General features: G+C 47.1%; 1 long non-coding RNA gene across 1 annotated transcript; it reads right to left on the bottom strand.

Annotated features, from left to right (window-relative positions):
- Window positions 1–19,420: 19,420 nt before the first annotated feature.
- On the bottom strand, window positions 19,421–20,158 carry LOC142563638 (uncharacterized). Its single transcript, XR_012824365.1, has 3 exons — window positions 19,961–20,158; window positions 19,762–19,891; window positions 19,421–19,541 (listed from the first exon to the last, which is right to left on the bottom strand). It is a non-coding gene; the product is annotated as an uncharacterized LOC142563638 (long non-coding RNA).
- Window positions 20,159–26,059: the final 5,901 nt, after the last annotated feature.

Genomic DNA, 26,059 nt, shown 5'->3' with positions numbered 1-26,059 from the left:
GATGTGCATAATTATGTTTCTTCCAGCAGCTTGCTGAAACGGGAATGCTTGCCTTACAAATTCAGCAGTGATGCTTAATTTAACTAAACGAATTTTACATGCTGAGAAAATATGATTATGGGGCTTGCGGTGCCGGGGGCAGCGATTAATTTTGACCACCTCGGCTTGTTAAGCATTCACCCAATCTATGGTACATAAACATATTTGCATTTCCCCCTCAATGAAATGTGGCCGCAATGGCTGGGATGTTTGTATCAGGCCAAGCTTTCAGAATGAACTCGTACGAAGTAGCCTGCTACCAAATGCACGTCTGATTCTCATGCTGAAACAAGACAAATGTGGTATGTGCATGGGATGCTACTGAATCAGCTTAGACAATGTTTCAGTAACAACTGCTTATTACAAGACATGCGCATTGGAATGCCTTTCCCAAAGTGAAGCACATAGCTGTTGATGCGACTGCAAACATTCCTTTCTTTTTCAACACGAATACTAGTAGTCGAACGCACTTATAACAAGATTCAAGTGTCACGTAAATTACATTGCTATGTAACTGATATTTGACAAGCCGGATTCCATGAAAAAATCAAAATAGGGGGATGGAAGAGCTGTTGTGAGAAAACAATGGCGGAGAGGCAAGTGCGCCACCACGTTCCTCCATCAGGCTGCTGATTGTGTTCATTCGTTTAACCGCTTCTTGGGCGCTCTGATCTCATGTACTAAGCCGCGGCTGTCGGCGTTATAGAATGGCAATGCTGTAACTGCTAAGAGGGGTTACAGGTGGCAAGTGATATGCGAGCTCCGGCAAGGCATCGCTTTGGTGGCCCCAAAAGGGGCATCTTAAAAAAAGAATGCGAGAAGGTTGCGGCGGCAGCTGTGAGGCGAGATCGCCACAAGAATCCCGCCACGTACTTCTCACTGGCTCGTACGAGTAAACTTTATGTCCGTCAGCCTTGCATGCTTTATGCAAAGCTTACCGGCACGCTTCATTAGGGCATCCAAGTGCTCCACGTAGTGCAATGAAAGGTTCCTCACGAAAACAAATCATCAGAGGCACTGCACCATCTGGCGGGCCTCCTGTGAAGATGACGTTCAGGCAGCCTGCCCTACCAAGTCATCGCTGCCGTCGTCGCCATCGCTATCCAATGGAAGCACGTTTGGGACGGTCACCTCATCGTTTAGAAGCACTTACTTTTCACATCTATAGCCATGTGTTTTCTTTTCACTCGCAACATCGTGCGTTGTCGGTGATCAGTGGGCGATCTGTTTCAACGGCAAGTCAGAGAAGGCTGAGAAACCACGAGGCCAGGAATAATTGCTCCGCAGCTAACAAAGACGAACACGAGCGATTAAACTCTTTGCATAACTGCGCTGAATGAGGAGCCAGCGAACAATCTGAGAGCAGCGCAGTTGGCGCGGTCCGTTCATTTTTCAAGGGGTGGTGCGGCTTAGAGCTATGGGCGCTGCCCATTCGTGTTCGGAGGAGTGCCAAGAGCGACGGGAGAGAGGTGCACGAAGAGGGCTAGGAAATGAGCGCACGGCAGCTGTTGGGGCAGCGGGCCATCGTTCAGCAGCTCGAATTTCTCGTTCTCATTTTCTTTCTTTTCAAAGGTTTCGCATTTCACAACCTCCCGGCATGAACACCCAGCAGCTAGACTTCATCGTTGGCACTGTAGTAAGCGGGTTATTTCACCATGGAAAACATACAAAAGTTGACTGTGCAGCTGCTTGTCATTGCTATAACCGAGATATTGTTAAAATCGGTGTCGCTATAGGTGGGTTCAACTGTACATGCTATAACATTCACGACTGCTGCATCACCTGTACACAGCACTGCAAGATAGGCTGCCATTGGCTACTGCCCTGCGTTATTAATCTGTTTCATTATGCAATGTGTTTTGAAGTGGGCGTGTTGACTTTGCAACTGTAGTAACGTTTCGAGTGCTTCGCGTTGACCAGGTGGAGAATGCAAGCCTTTGTAGCATTCCCTGGGTAATGAACTGCATCAAAAGTCTATTGTGAGCAAATCATTTCTGCTGAAGCCCAGAAAGTGGAGGGACGTTCATAAAAAGGAAAAGACCCTCCTGGTTTTTTGAGTTTGCCTAATTGTTCTTTTATAGAACACTAGTATATTCATTTTGAGTGTACTTTATTTCAGCGCAATATCATGAATATTTTTCTAGTCTGACAATGTTCTTTCTTTCTTTTTCAATATGTATTAACAAGCGCAATAAAATTGTATGTACCTAATAGTATGCTTCCCGATATTCCTTCTAAAGTGTAACAATTGTTGGCTATACAGTGCGGTGCTGTGAAATAAAATATAGTACAGCAATTTTGTATGGCGCAAAACTAAAATGTGAAGGTGAGGGAAGAGAGTTTGTTGGGAATCAACACAAGAGTCACCATGCGCAAAGGAATGAGTGGAGGAAGCTTTCGAAGAAGTGTGTTGATGATTTACAATTAATTTGGAATATGTTTCGTATTTTGAAATAAATCTGCACACTTGAAGCAATTATGCATCTTTGCACTCTTGTCACGTTGTCAGTGATTCTATAGTACAAGTTGGCAAAGGACAACCAAAGACAACCATTCAAACGTTCAGATTGTAATGTTTCTGGAATCTGATGCTGTCATTTTGGCAGTGTCGGGAAAGACCCGCTTGCTAAGTTGATGATGATGATGTATGGAGTTTTTTGGCGCAAGGGCCAGGTATGGCCAAAGAGCGCCATGTCTGTGCTAATGGGTTTGCAATGTACTTATGATTACTATGAGGTTGGTGTGACGTGGCTGTAAAGGGGCCTTAAAATATACGCAATAAAGTGCGTAAAATCTGTACAATAAAATTATGGCAATGACGTGTGACTTGTACTATGAACATTTAGATGCATTTAAAAAGAATGGTACGATAGGTAAAATATAGCAGATTATAAGAAATGCTAGAGCACTACTGCCTCCATATGGCCCTTGAAAACACAAGGGCCTGGAGGCATGTGCTATTCAGAACAATTATCGCAGCAGCATCCTCTGGAGCGAGGATGCTCTACGAATTTATTGGGCTTATAACGTGTAGAACTACATCCTTTAAGAAGTCGAGGACTGCCTTGGTGTTAAAGAGCGGTTCCTTACCAAGAAACATAGCTGGGTGAAGAGGTATGCAATGACGATATGCAAGAGGAAAATGCTTCTTTCTTTCACGTTCGGCTTCGCGACACTCCAAGAGGACGTGGAGGACGGTCAGCCTCTCACCACATCGACCACAGGTTGGCGGTTCGTTTCCAGTAAGAAGAAAATTGTGTGTACCAAATGTGTGCCCTATTCTGAGGCGGCAAAATAGGACATCTGTTCGCCGTGATTTTGATGGGAAGGGCCAAAAACCTAGCTGTGGCTTTATAACGTGCAGTTTATTGTTTATTTCTGCGTTCCACATGCGTTGCCAGTGTTGTCGCAGTTTCTTACGCAAGAAAGGCTTCAGATCTGTGACCGGGACAGCAACTGCAGAAGAAGTGTTTAGTGATGTGAGTGATGTGGCCATTTGATCAGCCAGTACATTGCCCTCGATACCTCTGTGGCCAGGTACCCAGCATATTATAATGTTCTGGTTAGATGTGTACGCTTTACACAATACAGAATACAGTTCATTGAATACGGGATTTTTATGTTTGTAGAGTGACATTAGGGCCTTCACGACGCTTAGAGAGTCTGTATAGATCGCTGCTTTTGGAAGTTTTGATCTTCTAATATGCTTCACAGCAGAGAGTAATGCGTAGGCCTCGGCCGTAAAAATGCTGGTTTCCGGATGCAGTACATCGGATTCCGAGAAGGATGGGCCGACGGCTGCATAGGATACCCCGGCATTTGACTTCGAAGCGTCTGTGTAGTACTCTGCGCAGGAGTATTTGTACTGCAGCTCTAGGAAATGCATTCTGATTTCAGCCTCAGGAGCGTGCTTTGTAATTTTTATAAAGGATATGTCACATTGTATAACCTGCCACTCCCAAGGAGGTAAGAGATTGGTTAGGTGCATTAAGCGATGCTCGAGGAGTGGGACATGGATTTCATCGCTAAGCTCCTTCACACGCAGCGAGAAAGGCTGCCTTATGGAGGGGCGATTGCTGAAAAGTGTAGCGCACCTCATATCGGTAACGGTATCAAAACATGGATGTTCAGGATTAGAGCGTACTTTAAGGAGATATGTAAAGCTGATCCTCTGTAGGTAGAGAGACCATTCATTGGATTCGGCATATAGGCTTTCAATCGGGCTTGTTCTGAAAGCGCCTGTGGCTAAACGGATACCTAGATGGTGAACAGGGTCTAGCATCTTTAGCGCGCTCGGGGCGGCAGAGTTATATATCACGGCACCATAATCTAATCGTGATCGGATTAGGCTCTTATAGAGATTCATTAGGCACTTCCTGTCACTACCCCACGTAGTCTGGGATAGAAGTTTCATTAGGTTCATTGTTTTCAGACACTTTTCTTTCAGATGTTTAATGTGTGGGACGAAAGTGAGTCTATTGTCAAGTATAACACCTAGAAATTTGTGCTCTTTGTTTACAGGTATCTGTTGTCCACACAGTTCTAAGGAAGGGTCCGGAACCAGGCATCTCTTTCTTGTAAACAACACACAAGAACTCTCGTGAGGATTGATTTTAAATCCATTTTTCTCTGCCCACCCTGACACCTTGTTCAAACCATGCTGTACCTGTCTCTCACAGACTGCGAGGTTACAGGACTTGAAACCTATTTGAATGTCGTCCACATAGACAGAATACAGAATGGCCGGTGGTAAGGAAGCACGAAGTGTTGTCATCTTAACAATAAAGAGTGTGCAACTGAGCACGCCACCCTGGGGTACACCAGTTTCTTGTGTAAAAGGACGTGAGAGGACATTGCCAACTTTTACCCGGAAGGTGCGATTGGACAAGTAGCTTTTTATTACGTTTAGCACATTACCATGAATGCCCATTTCTGACAAATCTCTCAAGATTCCGTAGCGCCAGGTCGTATCGTACGCCTTCTCCATATCGAGGAATATCGATAAGAAGAACTGTTTGTGTACAAACGCGTCACGAATATGTCCTTCAATACGTACAAGATGGTCGGTTGTGCAGCGCCCTTCTCGGAAGCCACACTGATAGGGATCAAGCATTTTGTTTTGTTCAAGGAAATGGATGAGACGCCGATTTATCATTCTTTCAAAAACCTTACACAGGCAGCTTGTAAGAGCTATCGGACGATAGCTTGCCGCCATGGATGGGTCTTTCCCCTGCTTCAGAACAGGGACCACAATTGCTTCTTTCCATGCAGTTGGAAAGTATCCTGCAGCCCAAATAGTGTTAAAAATTGTGAGTAGTGTAACTTGGGTGTCATTGTGTAGGTTTTTGATCATTTCATACATGATTTTGTCAGAACCCGGTGCGGAGCTCTTGCATGATCTCAAGGCAGCTCTGAACTCGGCAATACTAAATGGACAGTTGTATGGCTCATTCTTTCGACATTTTCCTATTAGTGGCTTACATTCTTCTATTTGTTTGTATTTGAGGAAGGATTCTGAATAATTTGTTGAACTTGACACGCTCTGAAAGTGCTCCCCAAGTGAGTCTGCCTGGTCTTGCAGCATATCACCCTGTGTGTTTACCAGAGAGAGTGAATATGTTTGTCGCCCTCTAATTCTATTTACGCGGTTCCAGACTTTCGCCTCATCTGTAAACGAGTTAATACTTGATAAAAAGTTCTGCCAACTTTCTCTTCTGGCCTGCCTGCGGGTTCTCCTGCCTTGAGATTTTACTTTCTTAAAGTTGATAAGGTTCTCTGCAGTGGGGGCGGCGCGTAGCAACCCCCACGCTTTGTTCTGTTTCTTACGAGCAATCCTACATTCGTTGTTCCACCACGGGACACGCCGTCTGCATGCCAAACCACTTCCTTCAGATATGCATTTAGATGCGGCATCTATTATGAACGCTGTAACATACTCCACAGCAGCATCAATTCCTAACGAGGACATGTCATCCCATGATATACTAGTTAAGTTTCGGAATTTCTCCCAGTCTGCTGTCTCAATCTTCCTCCTAGGAGCCTGTGGTGGATATTCGTCTTCTTTAAGTGTTCTTAATAGTATGGGGAAATGGTCGCTTCCGTAAGGATTATTCGTAACTTCCCATTCGAGTTCAGGCAGTATGGACGGGGAAACTATGCTCAGATCAATTGAAGAAAAGGTGTTGTTTGCAAGACAGTAATATGTGGGATTCTTGTTATTCAGAAGGCACGCACCAGAAGAAAAAAGGAACTGTTCAATAAGACGACCTCGCGCATCTACACGAGAGTCGCCCCATAGAGAGCTGTGTGCATTGAAATCGCCAAGAACAACATAAGGTTCTGGCAATTGATCTATAAAGGATTGGAACTCATGCTTCGTTAATTTGTAATGTGGGGGTATGTAAAGAGAGCTAATGGTAATGAGTTTGTTTAGGAGTACAGCTCGAACCGCCACTGCTTCGAGAGGCGTTTGTAGCTGTAAAAGTTGACAGGAAATACTTTTATGAATAAAAATGGCAACACCGCCTGATGATACGACAGCATCATCGCGGTCTTTGCGGAACTTAACATAAGGTCGGAGAAAGTTAGTGTGTTGTGGTTTTAAGTGTGTTTCCTGTAGACACAGCACTTTTGGATTGTGTTTTTGGATAAGCTCTTGCACGTCATCAAGGTTCCTAAGAAGACCTCTAACGTTCCATTGAATAATTTGTGTATCCATATTGAAGCTTAAAAGTGCTGTGTGTATGGAAACAGGTGATGCCTTAGGTTACAGAGCTCTTTCGAGGCCCTGTAACAGGGGTTCTGCCCTTTCTGGAGCGTTCGAGTGAGCCTCGCCGCTCCTTAGGCGCTTGGTGCGCCTTGGGGATAGGTGTAGTGTCCATTGCCTCTTGTGAGCCGCCGGACACGTGCTCTTGCGAGCGGGAAATTACCAGCGAGGGTCCCGCCTTGGAGGGCAAGACCCCTGCGCCCACCAGCCCGGAGGTCGATGGGGCTCCCTGGGGAATTTGGCTGCGCCGGCCGTTGCCAGCGCTGGAAGGGGCTGGGGAGGTTGGGGCAGCCTCGGCTGCGCCCACCTTCGGGGTCGGTGGCCCCGTCTGCTGTGTTGACGGAGCAGCGCTAGCTGCAACCGCCGCGGGGGCAGATGGCGTTGCTGCCGACTCACGGCTTGTGGGTCGGACAGCCGCCGGAGGCCGTTGTGACGCTGCCCCCTGACGCGCCACTTCGGCAAAGCTAGCCTTAGGTAGGTATGCAACCCGCCTGCGTGCCTCCTTGAAAGATATGTTTTCTTTAACCTTGATTGTAACTATTTCTTTTTCTTTTTTCCAAGACGGGCACGACCGCGATTACGCGGCGTGCTCGCCATCACAGTTCACGCAGTGTGGAGCGTTTTCGCATGTTTCAGAGGTGTGTTCTTGGGCACTACATTTGGCACAAGTTTGGCGGCCTCGGCAGCTCTGCGAGCTGTGACCGAAGCGTTGGCATTTGAAACAACGCAGTGGGTTTGGCACGTACGGCCTAACGCGGAGCTTGATGTACCCGGCCTCGATTGACTCGGGCAAGATACTTGATCCAAAAGTAATTATTAGGTGCTTCGTCTGAATCTCTTTACCATCCCGCCTGATCTTAATTCTTCTGACGTTGATCACATTTTGTTCGCTGAAGCCCTCCAGGAGTTCTGCTTCAGTCAGCTCAAGCAAATCATCATCTGACACAACACCACGGGTGGTGTTCATTGTACGGTGAGGGCTTACTGTTATGGGGGTCTCCCCAAATGACACTAGTTGCGGTAGTTTCTCATATTCTTTTACATCGCGGAGCTCCAAGAGGAGGTCGCCGCTTACCATTCTCGACACCTTGTATCCTGGACCAAAAACATCATTGAGGGACTTTGAAACAAGGAATGGAGAAATGTTTCGCACTGCTTTGTTTGGCTTTTCGGAATGAATAACGTGGAAGCGGGGAAAATTCTGGGTTTGGCGTCCAAAAAACTTGAAGACATCTTCGGTGCGCCCTCGTTTCTGAGGGCGATCAGCAAGGGAAGGGAAAGAAGTTTCCATGAAATATATAAAAATTCGGCAACAGCGCCGACCGCCCACCACGGAGCCCAACAAGGGGACGCGGCAGAGCTTGCATGCAAGTCTGCACGACGCCAGTCGTACGCCGTCACTATAACCGAATATGGTGTACCCAAGGTTGGATAGCCACACAGGGTTAACCCTTGCCGCCAGGAGAAAAGAAGTAATAAGAAGAGAGAAGGAGACAGGAAAGGTCAAAAAGTGGGAGATAAAGACGAAGATTCGAAGAGGGAGAGACAGGAAAAGGCGACTGCCGATGTGCTCCAGGTGGGTCAGTCTGGAGGTGCCGTCTATGTGAAGCCGAGGCCGAAGAGGTGTGTTGCCTCCGCCGGGGGGCCTTAAAGGTCCGAACACCCAGCATCGGCTCAACCCCCAGGATCCCCTTTTCCCCAGACACGGCTAAGCCGCGCACGGCTACACGCGGGAGGGTCCAACCCTCGTGTGCTCGGGTCCGTGGTGTCGCAACGCACCAAACGCCTGCTGACGCAGACGCCCCTGCGGGGGCTTGCTAAGTTGAAACCAGTTACAAAACAGCATGGTCTTTATTCAGTCAAAGCTTGCCTTACAGTTCACCAGCTGCTCGAGTCCTCGTGATAGAGTATTGATGCCCTGACATCCTAAAAAGAATGAATAGGTGCCGCATAGGACTTGCTATTGATTTTCTGCCCAGCTTGCAAGGGCACTTCCATAGACATTTTTTTAATAATTTGAGCTGATCACAAGTCCGGTGTGGCTCTTGCATGGGAACAGGCCATTCGGCTCTAATATTTTCAGTCATGCTTAACCTCTGCGACTCTTCAGTACCAAAACAGCGAACAGCAGTCTTTTTTCATAATGTATTGATTCACGCATTCATCTGTTCTTTCTTTACAAATCACTGCATTCATTACTGCACTACATTCGTTACAGAAGCTGCTTTCAGAGTGGAAAACAATGCCATAAGTAGAAAAAGTTCAAGATGAACAGGCGCCTACAAAAAGCACTCAATAATACAGGCAGAAGGCTAATTTAGTAGGCCTTTCTAACATGATGGGTTGGTGTCAGATGTGTGCAGTGTCTGCGCAGTGGCGTGGAACCCTAGACATTGGCACCCAGGGCAGTGGCCTGCTGCGATGGCCCCCTGCACTCTGGTTTCGAGTCGTGAAGCAGTTTCATCCTCGTAGCTTGCTCAGCCGGGAGTTTCCTCTGTAGCTAGTGAGTAATTGTTTAGTTGTTTTTTTAAGTGTCCAATGTGACCAGTGCATCACACAACTCCCAATTAGGCATATTACATGGAAACGTACATTTACATGTTTATTTTGTACTAACAGACAGCGAAGCATGAGCTTGCAATTTCTTTTTTCATTTGAAAAAAAACTTAATAAGTGAACAGCAAATATTTTTGGCAAACTAATCTCCAGATTAACGTTACAGAAATAAGCAGACACATAGACTAAAGAAATACGAACTTTGACCACACTAAAAGGCCTGTAGCAATATGTGTACGCATAGTGTATGCAGGGCCAAGTTTGTTGCAGATCGCACATGTAGCTGCACAGGTATATACAACACTAGATTATCCGCATTTTAAAGTGAAGTTCACCGAAGCAACTCGGAAGGATGAATATAGAAGGGAGAGGAATCTGAGAATGAGCCAGAAATAGTAGGCCACTAGACGAAGAACATAGTCTCAGTATAATGTGTTGTATTATAGAGCTGCCATGACAAAATTAAAGCACAAATTTATGCTAATCCCGCACTATTCGCTAGCACAGTTGGCCCTGGTGGGCAAGTATTTCTACAGCAGTTGCGAGCGCTACGCAGATGTATCTGCAGAACATTTTATGTACCCCTAATGATGCCACTGGTTCCACATCTGTATAAAGCACCTTTTTGAAGGAAACTGTTCGAATACTGATAGATGATGATGTGTAGTGTTTTATGGCGCAAGGGCCAGGTATGGCCAAAGAGCGCCATGACAAATGGTAGTGTTAACGATGTATTATGGAAGATGTGACATGGCTGTAAAGTGGCCTAAAAATAGTCGCTGTACAGTGCGTAAAATCTACGTGCTATAAAATTATGGCGATGATTAATGACGAAGACTGTGAAGAATAAAATCCATCGTAAAAGAATGATGCATTGTTTAAAATATGCGAGACGTTAAATTGCTTACAGCACTACAGCCTCGCCAGAGCCCTTGAACCACAAGGGCCTAGAGGCATGTGCTTATTCAAAATAATTATCGCAGCGAAATCCTCAGAAGAGAGGAAGCGCTACGAACATGTGGGGCTAATAACATGCAACACAACATCTTTCAAAAAACCTAAGACGGCGTTGGTGTCAAAGAGTGGTTCTGGACCAAGTAACATAACAGGATGAAGGGGGATGTGGTGCCTGTATGCTAAGAGAAAATGTTTTTTTCTTTCGGGTTCGGCTTCCCGACACTCAAGTAGGACGTGGAGGACGGTCAGCCTCTCCCCGCATCTACCACAGGTTGGAGGCTCGTTTCCCGTGAGTAAAAAGTTATGTGTGCCAAAAGTGTGTCCTATTCTTAGGCGGCAGAATAGCACATCTGTCCGGCGGCATTTTGTTACAAGAGGCCAGAAACCTAATTGTGGCTTTATTACATGCAGTTTATTATTTATTTCTTCGTCCCACATGCGTTGCCAGTGGCTTCGTAGTTTCCTTCTTAAGAAAGGCTTCAGGTCTGTGACAGGGACCGAAGCAGTAGGATTAACTGCATGCAATGAGATTGATGTGGCCATCTGGTCGGCTAGAACGTTTCCCTCGATGCCCCTATGTCCAGGCACCCAGCATATGATCACATGTTGGTTAGATATATATGCTTTGCACAGTGCGGAGTAGAGCTCAATAAATACTGGATTTTTGTGATTACAGAAAGACATCAAGGCCTTCACAACACTGAGGGAGTCCGTATATATAATTGATTTCTGGAGTTGTGATTTATTTATATGCTTTACGGCTGACAGCAGTGCGTAGGCCTCAGCCGTAAAGATACTAGTTTCCGGGTGCAGTACGCCGGATTCCGAGAAGGATGGACCGACGGCTGCATAGGATACCCCGTCGTGTGACTTTGATGCGTCTGTGTAGAACTCCGTGCAGGAGTATTTGTGCTGGAGTTCCCGGAAATGCATCTTGATTTCAATCTCTGGGGCATGCTTTGTGACTTCCACGAACGATATATCACATTGTATGAGCTGCCACTCCCAAGGAGGTAGCAGCTTGGCTGGATGCATTAGGCGAAGCTCGAGGAGTGGAACGTGCATTTCTTCGCTAAGCTCCCTCACACGCAGCGAGAAAGGCTGTCTTACGGACGGACGATTGTGAAAGAGTGTAGCACATGTCATGTCATTAATGGTACTAAAACAGGGATGTTGGGGGTTTGAGTGGACTTTCAGAAAATATGTATGGCTGATGTATTTTCTCTGCAGATGAAGTGACCACTCATTTGATTCTGCATATAAACTTTGTATGGGACTCGTTCTGAACGCGCCAGTGGCCAGTCGGATTCCTAGATGGTGGACTGGGTCTAGCATCCTTAGTGCACTCGGGGCAGCAGAGTGGTAAATCACGGCGCCATAGTCTAGTCGTGATCGAATGAGGCTTTTATAGAGATTCATTAAGCACTTCCTGTCACTACCCCACGTAGTCTGGGATAGAAGTTTATGTTCATTGTTTTTAGACACTTTTCTTTTAAATGTTTAATGTGGGGGACGAAGGTGAGTCTGTAGTCAAGTATGACACCTAGAAATTTGTGTTCTTTGTTTACAGGTATCTGTTGTCCACGCAGTTCTATGCAAGGATCTGGGATAAGTCCTCTCTTTCTTGTAAAAAGAACACAAGAGCTTTTGTTAGGATTGATCTTAAACCCATTCTTGTCTGCCCACATTGACACTTTGTTCAGGCCATGCTGTACCTGTCTCTCGCAGACTGCGAGGTTACAAGATTTGAAAGCTATTTGAATGTCGTCTACATAGACAGAGTAAAAGATGGCGGGTGGTAGTGAAGAACGAAGCGTGTTCATCTTCACGATAAAGAGCGTGCAGCTGAGCACGCCTCCTTGGGGTACACCCGTTTCTTGCGTAAAAGGACGTGAGAGTGCATTGCCGACTTTTACCCGGAAGGTACGATTTGACAGATAGCTTTTTATTATATTAAACATATTACCGTGGATGCCCATTTCTGACAGGTCTCTTAAGATTCCGTAACGCCACGTGGTGTCATACGCCTTTTCCATATCGAGAAATATCGATAGGAAGAACTGTTTATGTATAAATGCGTCCCGGATATTCCCTTCAACACGCACGAGATGATCGGTTGTGGAGCGCCCTTCTCGGAAGCCGCACTGATAGGGATCAAGGATTTTGCTCTGTTCAAGGAAATGAATGAGTCGCCGGTTAATCATTTTTTCGAACACCTTACAAATGCAACTTGTGAGGGCTATCGGGCGGTAACTTGCCACTGAGGAAGGGTCTTTGCCCTGTTTCAAAACAGGGACTACAATGGCTTCCTTCCAGGCGGTTGGAAGGTACCCTGCATCCCAGATGGTGTTGAAAAGTGTGAGTAGTGTAAGTTGCGTGTCATTGTGTAAGTTTTTGAGCATTTCATACATGATTCTATCAGATCCTGGTGCGGAACTCTTGCATGCGCTCAAGGCAGCTTTCAACTCGGCAGCACTAAAAGGGCAATTGTACGGTTCATTCTGTCGCCATTTATTGATGAGTGGCTTGCATTCTTCTATTTGTTTATATTTTAGGAAGGATTGCGAATAATGATTTGAGCTTGATACACTCTCAAAGTGCTCCCCAAGTGAGTTGGCCTGGTCTTGCAGTGTATCGCCCTGTGTGTTTACCAGGGGGACTGAGTATGTTTGCCTGCCTCTCATCCTATTAATTCTGTTCCAGGCTTTGGCCTCATCCCTAAACGAGTTAATACTCGATAGATACTTTTGCCAGCTTTCTCTTCTGGCCTGTCGGCGGGTTCTCCTACCTTGGGATTTTACTTTTTTAAAGTTGGCAAGATTTTCTGCAGTGGGCGAAGCGCGTAGCATCTCCCAGGCTTTGTTCTGATTCCTACGTGCAATTCTGCATTCAGTGTTCCACCACGGGACATGCCGTTTGCATGCCGAGCCGCTTAATTCACGTATGCATTTAGATGCGGCATCTATTATAAAGGTTGTGAAGTACTCCACAGCAGCATCGATTTCTAAAGAAGACATGTCGTCCCATGATATACTAGTTAAGTTTCGGAACCTCTCCCAGTCTGCTGTGTCAATATTCCACCTAGGAGCATGTGGTGGATATTCATTTTCTTTAGGTGATCTTAGCAGTATAGGAAAGTGGTCGCTGCCGTAAGGGTTGTCGGCAACTTCCCATTCAAGTTCAGGCACTACAGACGGGGAGACTATGCTAAGATCTATGGAAGAATAGGTTCTGTTTGCGAGAGAGTAATATGTGTGTTGCTTCTTATTCAACAGACACGCACCAGAAGAAAAAAGGAATTGTTCGACAAGACGTCCTCGCGCATCTATATGAGGGTCGCCCCACAGGTAGTTATGCGCATTGAAATCGCCAAGAACAACACAGGGTTCTGGCAATTCATCTATAAAGGACTGAAATTCATGTTTGCTTAGTTTATAATGTGGGGGAATATAAAGCGAGGAAATAGTGATAAGTTTCTTCAACAGAATAGCCCGAACCGCCACTGCTTCAAGGGCCGTTCGTAGCTGTACACGTTGACAGGCTATGCTTTTTTTAATTATAATTGCGACACCGCCCGATGATGCGACAGCATCATCGCGATCTTTGCGAAATGTGACATACTGTGGAAGAAAGTTTGTGTATTTTGATTTCAAGTGTGTTTCCTGTAAACACAGCACTTTTGGATTGTGTTTATGGATGAGTTCTTGAACGTCATCAAGATTCCTAAGTAGACCTCTGACATTCCATTGAATGATTTGTGTATCCATATTTTAAATTAAATTTGTGCTGTGTTTACGGAAAGGGAAGGGATGTCTTAGATTACAGAACCCTTTCGAGGCCCTGTAATAGGGGTTTTGCTCTTTCTGAAGCGTTCGAGCGAACCTCGGCGCTCCTTAGGCGTTTGGTGCGCCTTGAGGACAGGTGTAGTGTCCATTGCCTCCTGTGAGACGCCGGACAAGCGCTCTTGCGAGCGAGATGTTTTCTGCGAGAGTCCTGCCCCGGAAGGCAAAACCCCTGCGCCCCCCAGCCCGGAGGTCGATGGGGCTCCCTGGGGGATTTGGCTGCGCTGGCCGTTGCCAGCGCTGGAAGGGAGCTGGGAGGTTGAGGCAGCCTCGGCTGCGCCCACCTTCGGGGTCGGTGGTCCCCTCTCCTCGGTTGATGGAGCAGCGCTAGCTGCAACCGCCGCGGGGGCAGATGGCTTAGCTGCCGACTCACTGATTGAGGGTCGGACAGCCGCCGGAGGCCGTTGTGACGCTGCCCCCTGACGCGCCACTTCGGCAAAGGTTTTCTTTGGCAGGTGTGCTACCCGCCTTCGTGCCTCTTTGAACGATATATTCTCTTTCACTTTGATCGTTACTATTTCTTTTTCCTTCTTCCAGGAGGGGCACGACCGCGAGTACGCGGCGTGCTCCCCATCACAGTTTACACAGTGGGGAGCGTTCTCACACGTTTCAGTGGTGTGTTCTTGGGCACTACATTTAGCACAAGTTTGACGGCCTCGGCAACTCTGCGAACTGTGGCCGAAGCGCTGGCACTTGAAACAGCGGAGTGGGTTGGGCACGTACGGCCTAACGCGGAGCTTGATGTACCCGGCCTCGATTGACTCGGGCAGGACACTTGAACCAAAGGTGATTATTAAGTGCTTCGTTTGAATCTCTTTACCATCTCGCCTTATCTTTATTCTTCTAACATTGATAACATTTTGCTCACTGAAGCCCTCCAGGAGCTCCGCTTCAGTCAGCTCAAGCAGATCATCATCGGAAAGAACACCGCGGGTGGTGTTCATTGTACGGTGTGGCGTTACTGTTATGTGGGTCTCCCCGAATGACACTAGTTTCTGTAGTTGCTCATATTGCTTCTGGTCGCGGAGCTCCAAGAGGAGGTTACCGCTTGCCATCCTGGACACCTTGTAACCTGGTCTAAAAACATCAGTCAAGGACTTTGAGACAAGGAATGGTGATATGTTTCGCCCTGCTTTGTTTGGCTTTTCAGAGTGAATGACGTGGAACCGGGGAAAATTCTGGATTTGGTGTCCGAAAAACTGAAAAACATCTTCGGTGCGCCCTCGTTTCGGAGGGCGATCAGGAAGTTTGGGGAAGGGAGTTTCCATGAGAATATATAAGATTCGGCAACAGCGCCGACCGCCCACCACGGAGCCCAACGAGGGGACGAGGCAGAGCTTGTGTACAAGCCTTTGGTTTGGTTCATTTCAATTGTGTTGAATTTCCCAGTGTGATCCCGACCGTACTCTCGGCCCGTGTCTGCACATTTGTATGATCTCTGGTTGTTGATCTTCACTGGATACTTCGAATTTAACTTCAAACCATGCAGGCACGTCATAACAAAACTGACAAAAATAAAAAAGAAGTGTGAAATGCACATCATCTCCCGAGGAAACTGCGTGCATATGGCTTGCTATACTGAAAACGCTAGCTCACACTAAATTAATACTTGTTACGCAGCTCCAATGCAAGCACTTTTTCAGACTTGTCTAGACATTGACACCACAGTGCAGTTGTCTATGAAATATATATAAGCTGTGCGTGGCATGCCCCTAAGCCTGCTATCAGGTCTAGCCTCACGAGTATCATTGTCATTAACGTCACAAGATAACTATTATCTGCTTTGCTGATGAAGAGCCTTGATGGTGCAGTTCAGGAAAGTAGCAAGGAACCATTGAACAAAAAGAACTTCAACAGTAGCAAAAATAATTCTCAGGACAGACTTGCAAATTGAAGATTTGCGCCTTGCTGCTGCACATATGTATGAGTGGACTTTAGTCACATAACTGGCCAATACAATTCTGTCATTTCAGGATTCCTTCATTGTAATAAGCACACTCAGCATGCTTGAGTTGGGTAAAAACGACATGTAGTGTGAAGGACAAGGACAGTCAGAGACGACATACGCTGCCCTGACTTCCAACAATTTTATTGTGTTGCCACATCATGTGTATATAGGTTTTAGGAAAGGTATTATGGCCGCGCCTAACCACCGACGTCGCCCGCTATGTCAGAACATGCCGAGACTTTCAGCGACGCAAGACACCACCAACAAGGCCAGCTGGATTACTACAGCCAATCGAGCCATCTCGCCGACCATTCCAGCAGATCGGGATGGACTTGTTGGGACCCTTTCCGACGTCAACAACCGGAAATAAGTGGATCGTCGTGGCGACGGACTACCTCACCCGCTTCGCTGAAACTAAAGCATTGCCAAAAGGTAGCGCAACCGAAGTGGCGAATTTGTCGAAAACATCCCGCTGCGACATGGCGCCCCAGAAGTCCTAATCACCGACAGAGTAACGGCGGAGCTCACCCAACCCATTCTGCAACAGTCAGACAAGGCACAGGAGGACAACGGCCTACCAGCCGCAGACGAATGGTCTTACGGAGCGTCTGAATAAGACCCTCGCCGACATGCTAGCAATGTACGTCGACGTCGAACACAAGACCTGGGATTCCGTCCTGCCGTACGTAACATTCGCTTACAACACGGCGGTGCAAGAAACAACCCAGATCACGCCGTTTAAGCTGGTTTACGGCAGGAACCCGACGACGACGCCCAACGCCATGCTGTCGCACGTCACTGAGGAGGAGAATCTTGACGTCGCTACCTATCTCCAGCGCGCCGAAGAAGCTCGACAGCTCGCCCGCCTACGGATGAAGAACCAGCAGCGTACCGACAGCCGACACTACAACCTCCGACGACGCTTCGTCGAGTACCAGCCCGGCGACCTTGGATACGTCGACGAGGACTGAGAAACTATTGCGACGCTATTTGGGGGACCCTACAAGGTCATCCGACGTATTAGCGCGCTGGACTATAAGGTCGTGCCAGACGGTATTTCGCATTCACAGCGGCGCCGCGCACGATCTGAAGTGGTCCACGTGGTGCGTCTTAGATCCTTTTACGGACGCTGACGAACTTCCTTATTTTTGTTGTTTCCGTTGCTGCGAGTGATTTTCTTTATTACATTCGTTTGTTTGCAGCATCGGGTCGATGCTTTTTAAGAGGGGGTATTGACACGTGAACTTGTCCTTATCGGGCGACCACGTTTCGCCGCCTAACAAATGTTATCGCACAGCGCGGGACGCGCCTGCATGCATCGGAAGTTTCTGGAATGATATCGATGCTTCTATCCGCTGTCTGTTGTCGCCGAACCTTGTGTTATCTGATTTCATCGTGTGACGCGAATGGTGTAGAACGTTGTGGAAGACACGCGGGTCCCAGCGATTAGTATGGAACATTCGACGACTGCTGTATGAAGCCCGGAATACATGGAGCGTTTTTGAGGCGATTTTCGCCTCACGGCGCCGATTTGACGCCAGGCGTCGAGAAAAACGCCCGCCGCCGCCGATCAGGACTGGCTAGATTTTGACGCGGCGCGCACGCGTCTGACTCTACCGGAAGTGCCTGTCGGAGCCACTTCCATCTGTTTTCGGCGGGAGTGGCCAGCCGTCTCACCGTTTCTTGCCGTCCCTTGAACACTTCGCGCGCGTGCGCTGGTCAGCACCATGGCTACGTCGGCGAAAGCATCACGCGTGGAGTTTAACGACAAACTTATAGGCGCGATAAAGAAACGTCCCATACTGTGGGACAGCACAAGGAAGGATTTCAAGGAGCAGAGGACGAGGATGGCGGCGTGGGTAGAAGTGGCCACCGAAGTTGGATGTGACCCGGAAGCACGGAGTAAGAAATTTAGGAGGGGAAACTACCGTCAGCGCGAGCGAGCGCGGGCGACCAGATAAGGTCACAATTGTATGCGCCGACGGGGCTGTATACAGTGGCGGCGCCATGCGGCGCGTCCGAGAAGCTGCAGCGACAAAAAAAATGCAGCGCTGGGCAGGCGGCTCCGGCGCGCTCTCAAGGGCGGTAATTACTGTCCAGGCCGCCAGCACGATAACGGCTCCGCGGGCTTGTGACTTTTTCTGGTCGCCGAAAACAGCGGAGTTTCCACTCCTAAATGTTTCTTGCTCCGTGTTGTCTGAAGTCCGACGATGCGCCTGTACCACATTTTGTAAAAACATGATTATTTGCAGCTGTGCTATAGCATTACAAGTTATTTTACTTCAAAGAAGTTTCTTCGAGTGCACGTCGTCTATTAGTAATTGAAAGAATATCACATGAGAGAACATTTGCTAAATCTTGTTTCAAAGGTGCATACACACCCAACTTAAGTGCCGCATTCACTGCTTCATTGCCTTAATTCACCATAACACTAAATAATGCTGCCTCAAAAGAAAGTGTGACAATGAATGAAAAAAACGGGACCATATTGCAGTTTTCTTGTGCCTCATGCGACCTGTGTATAACTGTAGTATCGAAGCCACCATTGGGCTATTTATGCCGGAATAGCGTGACCAAAGGAATTCATTTTTAAACTATGCATTGGTCGTAGACAAATACGATGTGGTGACTTATGTTTATAATGCCTCATGAATCATTACAAAGAAAACACACTATCAAGAAAAGGTGTTTAAAACTTAGTTTTTTAGAGGCCGGAACGAGAAGTATGTACTGCAGAAAACAATTTTCTCTTGCTTCGTTGTCACTCAATCACAGCATAAGATAGTATATTGAGCCATCGCTGGGCATGAAAAGCAGTGCAAGAACACTTCAGTTCGTCTTTTTTTTTCCACCAACACAAATAAAACAATGCCATATTTTTACAATGGCATTCAATACCTTGCTCTGCTCAGCCGGTAGTTGAATAACCTCTGGATTGGCAGCATGCCTTTGCCAGGGAATGGACGCAAAAAATCTGTCCTCAATTGGAATGCTTCGTCCCCGACAAAACCATGCGGCGCAACCTTCTGGCTTTTTGGAAGGCGTGCTGCTGCTGGTAGGGCCACGATGCCATCGTTGAGCTTTTTTCCAAATGTGCACGATTTGAAGACTCCGCCGTCACTTTGTCGGCCTGGTGCACCGACATCTACCATCATGAACTTGTAATTTGCATCCACGATGGCCATCAAAACAATGGAGAATGTCCCCTAATAAAATGAGAACCTTAGACATGCATGAGCACCCCTTGTATATCTATGACATCTGGTTCAGCTTATGGAGTGAACAGTACCTTATAGTTGAAAACGATGCTTCCAGAATTTGGTAGTGCAGTAATCTGGACGTGCTTTCCGTCTACTGCTCCTACACAATGAGGAAAGTTCCAACGCCTGCTGAATTCTTGTGCAGATTCCTCCCATTGCACAGGCCCTGGCTCCTAAATGGGAAAAAAAAGAGCAAACCTGAATATTTGGGCGAATGGTTTGGAAGTTACAGATGCTAAAAATGGTCTTGCTTTCTGAATTAGTTCATTTAAGCCACTACAATGCTCTTCGCTTTTGCCCTTTTGGCTCTTTCATGCAAATTACAGTTTGCTACATCGCCTATTAAAGTTCCACAACCAGAGTCGGGAACAGAATAAGGAGAGAAATACATACAGGCAGGTAGAGCGGCTCCAAGTGCTTCCAGATCACTCTGCAGGCATTGTGAATCACAAGCCGACATGTTGCTGGCGCAACTCGAAATGCGAGTGCTATCTGCTTGATTGCCATTCCCGAGGATAGGTACCTGTGTACAAGAAGAAAGTAGTTGAAAAGTTGTGTGAGAGCGTCACTGCAGTCACAAGTGCTACAGTACCTGAGGGTTATAGCAAGTCTCTCTTCAGAGCAAAGAGTCTCCCGGCAAACAAAATTCCTCCTCAAGTCACTGCGGACAATGCTGTGCAGTTCGTCAAATTGCTTCGGACTCATCCGATAGTATCGGAAGAACATGTCTTCATCTGTCTTCATGACCTGAAACTGCAATGGGAACAGTGAAACAAAAATTACCAACTGACACCAAATATTTACCCCACCCTTCATCATTACACAAATGGTAGGTGACGTACAGAGATGTGGAGCTTGTTTTGTGATTATTGTTATTGCAGTGGGCATTTTTCTAGCGACGCGGACCTCAGTTTAATAATAATAATATTTGGGGTTTTACGTGCCAAAACCACTTTCTGATTATGAGGCACGCCGTAGTGGAGGACTCCGGAAATTTTGACCACCTGGGGTTCTTTAACGTGCACCTAAATCTAAGCACACGGGTGTTTTCGCATTTCGCCCCCATCGAAATGCGGCCGCCGTGGCCGGGATTCGATCCCGCGACCTCGTGCTCAGCAGCCCAACACCATAGCCACTGAGCAACCACGGCGGGTGGACCTCAGTTTACATCGTCCCGTTTTATAAAGTCACACCGCCAGCCTCTCTTCCAAGTACTGTTTCTTAACAGCGTGTGTTGACATTAACGCAAAATAGGGTGTGGTACACACCAAGCGCAACAAAGTGTCTTCGAGTGCATTCTTAGCTCTTGGATGCGAATCTTAATCAATGCGAAAACGCCGCAGGCGCTGAAGCAAAACTGGTCAAGGGTACGTTGGCCTACGCTGGGGTTGTCAACGACATCCCATTCAAAATCTGTAAAAAGTGATGGAGAGCACAGTGACAGATCTAGGCAACTCATAGCTCCTGTGCTTGGGCAACAGTAAGTTGCCGCACCAGAGTTTAATAGGCATATGTCGTTGGTTAGAATAAAATCTTCAAGTGTTTGGCCCCTGGTGTCAGTAGTTTTACTACCCCATAACGTGTTATGTGAATTAAAATCACCACCTATTAAAAATGGTTCAGGTAGCTGCTTTAAAATTATCTCTAGATCTCTTACGGTAAAATGTGAATGTGGCGGAATGTACATTGAACAAATGGTGATGGTTTTGTGAGCTAAAACGGTGACAGCAACGGCTTCTATGTGAGTGTTAATGGGAATTTCTCTGGCTGCTACACCAACTGGCAGAACAATGGCTACACCACCTGACAGCCGGTTCGCCTGACTACGGTCGCGCCGTACAACAGTGAAACCTTTTAAAAAGTGCTTGTGTTTTTCGCCTAGGTTGGTTTCCTGTAAGCACAGGGCCACAGGAGAGAAGTTTATTAACAGGTCTTTTATGTCACTTAAGTTATGCATGAGACCTCTACAATTCCAATGGATCGTGAAAGCCATTATGAAATTGAAAGGTAAAAAATGATATTAACGATTGAATGGGAGATAAGAAAGATGTTAGGTGACATGGATCTGAAGAAGGCAGATACAAACAGAGCGATAACCCTTAGGTTATCGCCTTCTTATTTTGAGTTGTTGTTGGGATTTTGTCCCTCTTACCGCGCTCGAGGGAGCGCTTGTCCTTCGGTGTCGAGGACACCGGGGTTTTTGTTTCGACCTCCATTGCTCTCTCTGAGGCGCTGGAGGACCGAGAGTTTGGCGCCGAGACACGTGTCTCGGGCCTTGGAGTTCGCTTGATTTTAGGACCCTGCGGGACTGGTGTCTGCAGAGCCGTTGAAGAGGGTGGAGCAGTACTGACTGCTTCCACCACGGGGGCGGGAGGAGTCACTGCGGCACCACTGCGCGTGGGCTCGGAGGACTCCGGAAGTCTCTGTGACGCTGGCCCCGCCTGCGTCACATCGGCATAACTGCGTCGCGGAAGGTACGACAGTCGTTTTCGGGCTTCAAAGAACGATATTTTTTCTTTGATAGTTAGTGCTATTCTTTTTCTTTTTTCCAGCATGGGCAAGACCGCGAGTAGGCTGGATGGTCTCCTTTGCAGTTAGTACAATGTGGGGAAGAAGTGCAGTTTTCAGATTGATGATCAGTTGAGCTGCATTTAGCACAGGTTGTTTGGCCTCGGCATGCCTGTGAAGCATGTCCGAACCTTTGACACTTGAAACACCGTCTTGGGTTCGGGATATATGGTCTGACGTTTACTTTTACGTACCCTGCATCCAGAGAGGTATGCATTACGCTTGTACCAAATGTGAGCATGACATGTTTGGTGGGGATTTCTTGGTCGTTTCTACGGATTACTATTCTTTATACCTTTGTCACATTTTGTTCCTGGAAACCTTCCAGCAGTTCCTCGTCACTTAAGCCAATAAAGTCTTCTTCAGATATTACTCCCCTGCTTGCATTAAGTGTTCTGTGGGCTGAAACAGTCACTGTCGCGTCGCCAATACTGGTAAGTTCAGAGAGCTTATCTGCTTGATCTTTGTTATTCAGTTCTAGGAGGAGGTCCCCGCTAGACATTTTGGATGCTTTGTATGTTGGTCCGATTTTGTATTTCAGACACCTCGCTACCAGGAAAGGAGAGTTTCCTTACCGGAATGTTGCTTTCACTATGCACTACATAGTACTTTGGAAATGTTGGGGCGTTGCTTTGAAAGGAAAATTGAAATGGTACTTCGGTGCGGCATCTCTTCAGACGCCGATCATAAACAATAGAGGCTTGCACTGCCATAGGAAAAAGTGTATGTTCGGCAACAGCGCCGACCGCCCACCACGGAGCCCAACGAGGGGACGCGGCACAGCTTGTGTACAAGCCTGCACGACGCCAGCCGTACGCTATCACTATAACCCAATATGGTGTACCCAAGGTAGGATATCCACACAAGGTTAACCCTTACCGCCGTGGAGAAAGGAAGTAAATGGAAGGGAGAAGAAGACAGGAAAGATGTAAAGTGAGAGATAAAGACGAAGGTTTGAGAAGAGAGAGATAGGAAGAGCCGACTACCGATTTCCCCCGGGTGGGTCAGTCCGGGGGTGCCGTCTACGTGAAGCAGAGGCCAAAGAGGTGTGTTGCCTCCGCCGGAGGGCCTTAAAGGTCCGATCACCCAGCATCGGCTCAACCTCCAGGATCCCCCTTTCCCCGGACACGGCTAAGCCGCGCACGACTACACGGGGGAGGGTCCAACCCTCGTGTGCTCGGGTCCGTGGTGTCGCAACACACCAAACGCCTGCTGACGCAGACGCCCCTGCGGGGTTCAGGTTAATGACGTATCACGAATAACACTTCATCGTGCGTTGGTTCGTCCGTTCACTAAGTGACGTACTTGTCGTGAACAGAGTTGCACTGAGGTGCATGCATTCATGATGATGATGATGTATGGGGTTTTGTGGCGCAAGGGCCAGGTATGGCCAAAGAGCGCCATGTCTGTGCTAATGATTTTGCGGTGTAATTATGATTACTATGAAGTTCGTGTGAGGTGGCTGTAAAGAGGCCTTAAAATATACGCTCTAAAGTGCGTAAAATCTGTATGATAAAATTATGGCGATGACGTGTGACTTGTACTATGAACATTTAGATGCATATAAAAGAATGATATGATAGGTAAAATATATCAGATTATGAGAAATGCCAGAGCACTACTGCCTCCTTAGAGCCCTTTAAACACAAGGGCCTGGAGGCATGTGCTATGCAAAACAATTATCGCAGTGGCATCCTCTCAAGAGAGGAGGCGCTACGAATTCATGGGACTAATAACATGTAAGACCACATCTTTAAGATAACTTAGCACTGTGTCTGTATTAAAAAGCGGTTCTGGACCAAGAAGCATTTCAGGATGAAGAGGAATGTGCTGTCGGTATGCTAATGAAAAATGTCTTTTTCTCTCAGATTCGGCTTCCCGACACTCCAGGAGGACGTGGAGTACGGTCAGCCTCTCCCCGCATCTACCACAGGTTGGAGGCTCACTTCCGGTGAGTAGAAAATTATGGGTGCCAAACGTGTGTCCTATTCTGAGACGACAGAATAGGACATCTGTTCGGCGCGATTTTGTAGTAGAGGGCCAGAATCCTAACTGTGGTTTTATCAGGTGGAGCTTATTATTCGTTTCCGCGTCCCACATGCGTTGCCAGTGGTCCCGCAATCTCCTTCGCAAGAAAGGCCTCAGATCTGTGACAGGCACCGCAGCGGTAGGCTTAACAGTTTGCGATGCGATTGACGTGGCCATCTCGTCCGCCAGAACGTTACCCTCAATGCTCCTGTGGCCAGGCACCCAGCATATAATGATACGCTGATTAGATATGTACGCTTTACACAAGACGGTGTAGAGTTCTCTAAGTACAGGATTTTTGTGTGTGTAGACTGACATCAATGCCTTCACGACGCTTAGGGAGTCGGTATAGATCGCTGCTTTTGGAAGTTTTGATTTTCTTATATGCTTCACAGCAGAGAGTAATGCGTAGGCCTCAGCCGTAAATATGCTTGTTTCCGGATGCAGTACGTCGGATTCCGAGAAGGATGGGCCGACGGCTGCATAGGATACCCCGGCATTTGACTTCGAAGCGTCTGTGTAGAACTCTGCACAGGAATGCTTGTGCTGGAGTTCTAGGAAATGCATTCTGATTTCGGCCTCAGGAGCGTGCTTTGTAACTTTTATAAAGGATATGTCACATTGTATCACCTTCCACTCCCAAGGAGGTAAGAGCTTGATTGTGTGCATTAAGCGATGCTCGAGGAGTGGGACATGCATTTCATTGCTAAGCTCCTTCACACGCAGCGAAAAAGGCTGCCTTATGGAGGGGCGGTTGCTGAAGAGTGTAGCGCACGTCATATCGGTAACGGTATCAAAACATGGGTGTTCAGGATTAGAGCGTACTTTAAGGAAATATGTAAAGCTGTTGTATGATCTCTGTAGGTGGAGAGACCATTCATTCGATTCGGCATGTAAGCTTTCAATTGGGCTTGTTCTGAAAGCGCCCGTGGCTAAACGGATGCCTAGATGGTGAACCGGGTCTAGCATCTCGAGCGCGCTTGGGGCGGCAGAGTTATAAACCACGGCACCATAATCTAATCGTGACCGGATGAGGCTCTTATACAGATTCATTAGGCACTTCCTGTCACTACCCCACGTAGTCTGGGATAGAAGTTTCATTAAGTTCATTGTTTTCAGACACTTTTCTTTGAGTTGTTTAATGTGTGGGACGAAAGTGAGCCTATTGTCGAGTATAATACCTAGAAATTTGTGCTCTTTGTTTACAGGAATCTGTTGTCCACACATTTGTAAGCAAGGATCCGGAACTAGGCCTCTCTTCCTTGTAAACAGGACACAAGAACTTTTTTGAGGATTGATTTTAAAACCATTTTTCTCTGCCCACCGTGACACCTTGTTCAAACCATGCTGTACCTGTCTCTCGCATACTGCGAGGTTACAGGATTTGAAGCCTATTTGAATGTCGTCCACATAGACGGAATACAAAATGGCTGGTGGTAAGGACGCACGAAGCGTTGTCATTTTAACAATAAAAAGTGTGCAACTGAGCACGCCTCCCTGGGGTACACCAGTTTCTTGTGTAAAAGGACGTGACAGCACATTGCCGACTTTCACCCGGAAGGTACGACTGGACAAGTAGCTTTTTATTACGTTTAGCATATTACCATGAATGCCCATTTCCGACAAATCTCTCAAGATTCCGTAGCGCCAGGTCGTATCGTACGCCTTCTCCATATCGAGGAATATCGATAAGAGGAACTGTTTGTGTACAAGCGCGTCACGAATATGTCCTTCAATACGTACAAGATGGTCGGTTGTGCAGCGCCCTTCTCGGAAGCCACACTGAAAGGGGTCAAGCATTTTGTTTTGTTCAAGGAAATGGATGAGTCGCCGATTTATCATTTTTTCAAATACCTTACACATGCAGCTTGTGAGGGCTATCGGGCGGTAACTCGCCACTGAAGAAGGGTCTTTCCCTTCTTTCAAAACAGGGACCACAATGGCTTCTTTCCATGCCGTTGGAAGGTACCCTGCGTCCCAGATATTGTTGAAAAGTGTAAGTAGTGTTACTTGCGTGTCATTGTGTAAGTTTTTGAGCATTTCATACATGATTCTATCGGATCCCGGTGCAGAGCTCTTGCATGCGCTCAAGGCA

This window comes from Dermacentor variabilis, chromosome 11 (assembly GCF_050947875.1).
Source record: "Dermacentor variabilis isolate Ectoservices chromosome 11, ASM5094787v1, whole genome shotgun sequence".
Lineage (NCBI taxonomy): Eukaryota > Metazoa > Arthropoda > Arachnida > Ixodida > Ixodidae > Dermacentor > Dermacentor variabilis.
Note: the sequence above shows the minus strand (reverse complement) of the source record. Positions and strands in the feature narration are given on the sequence as shown.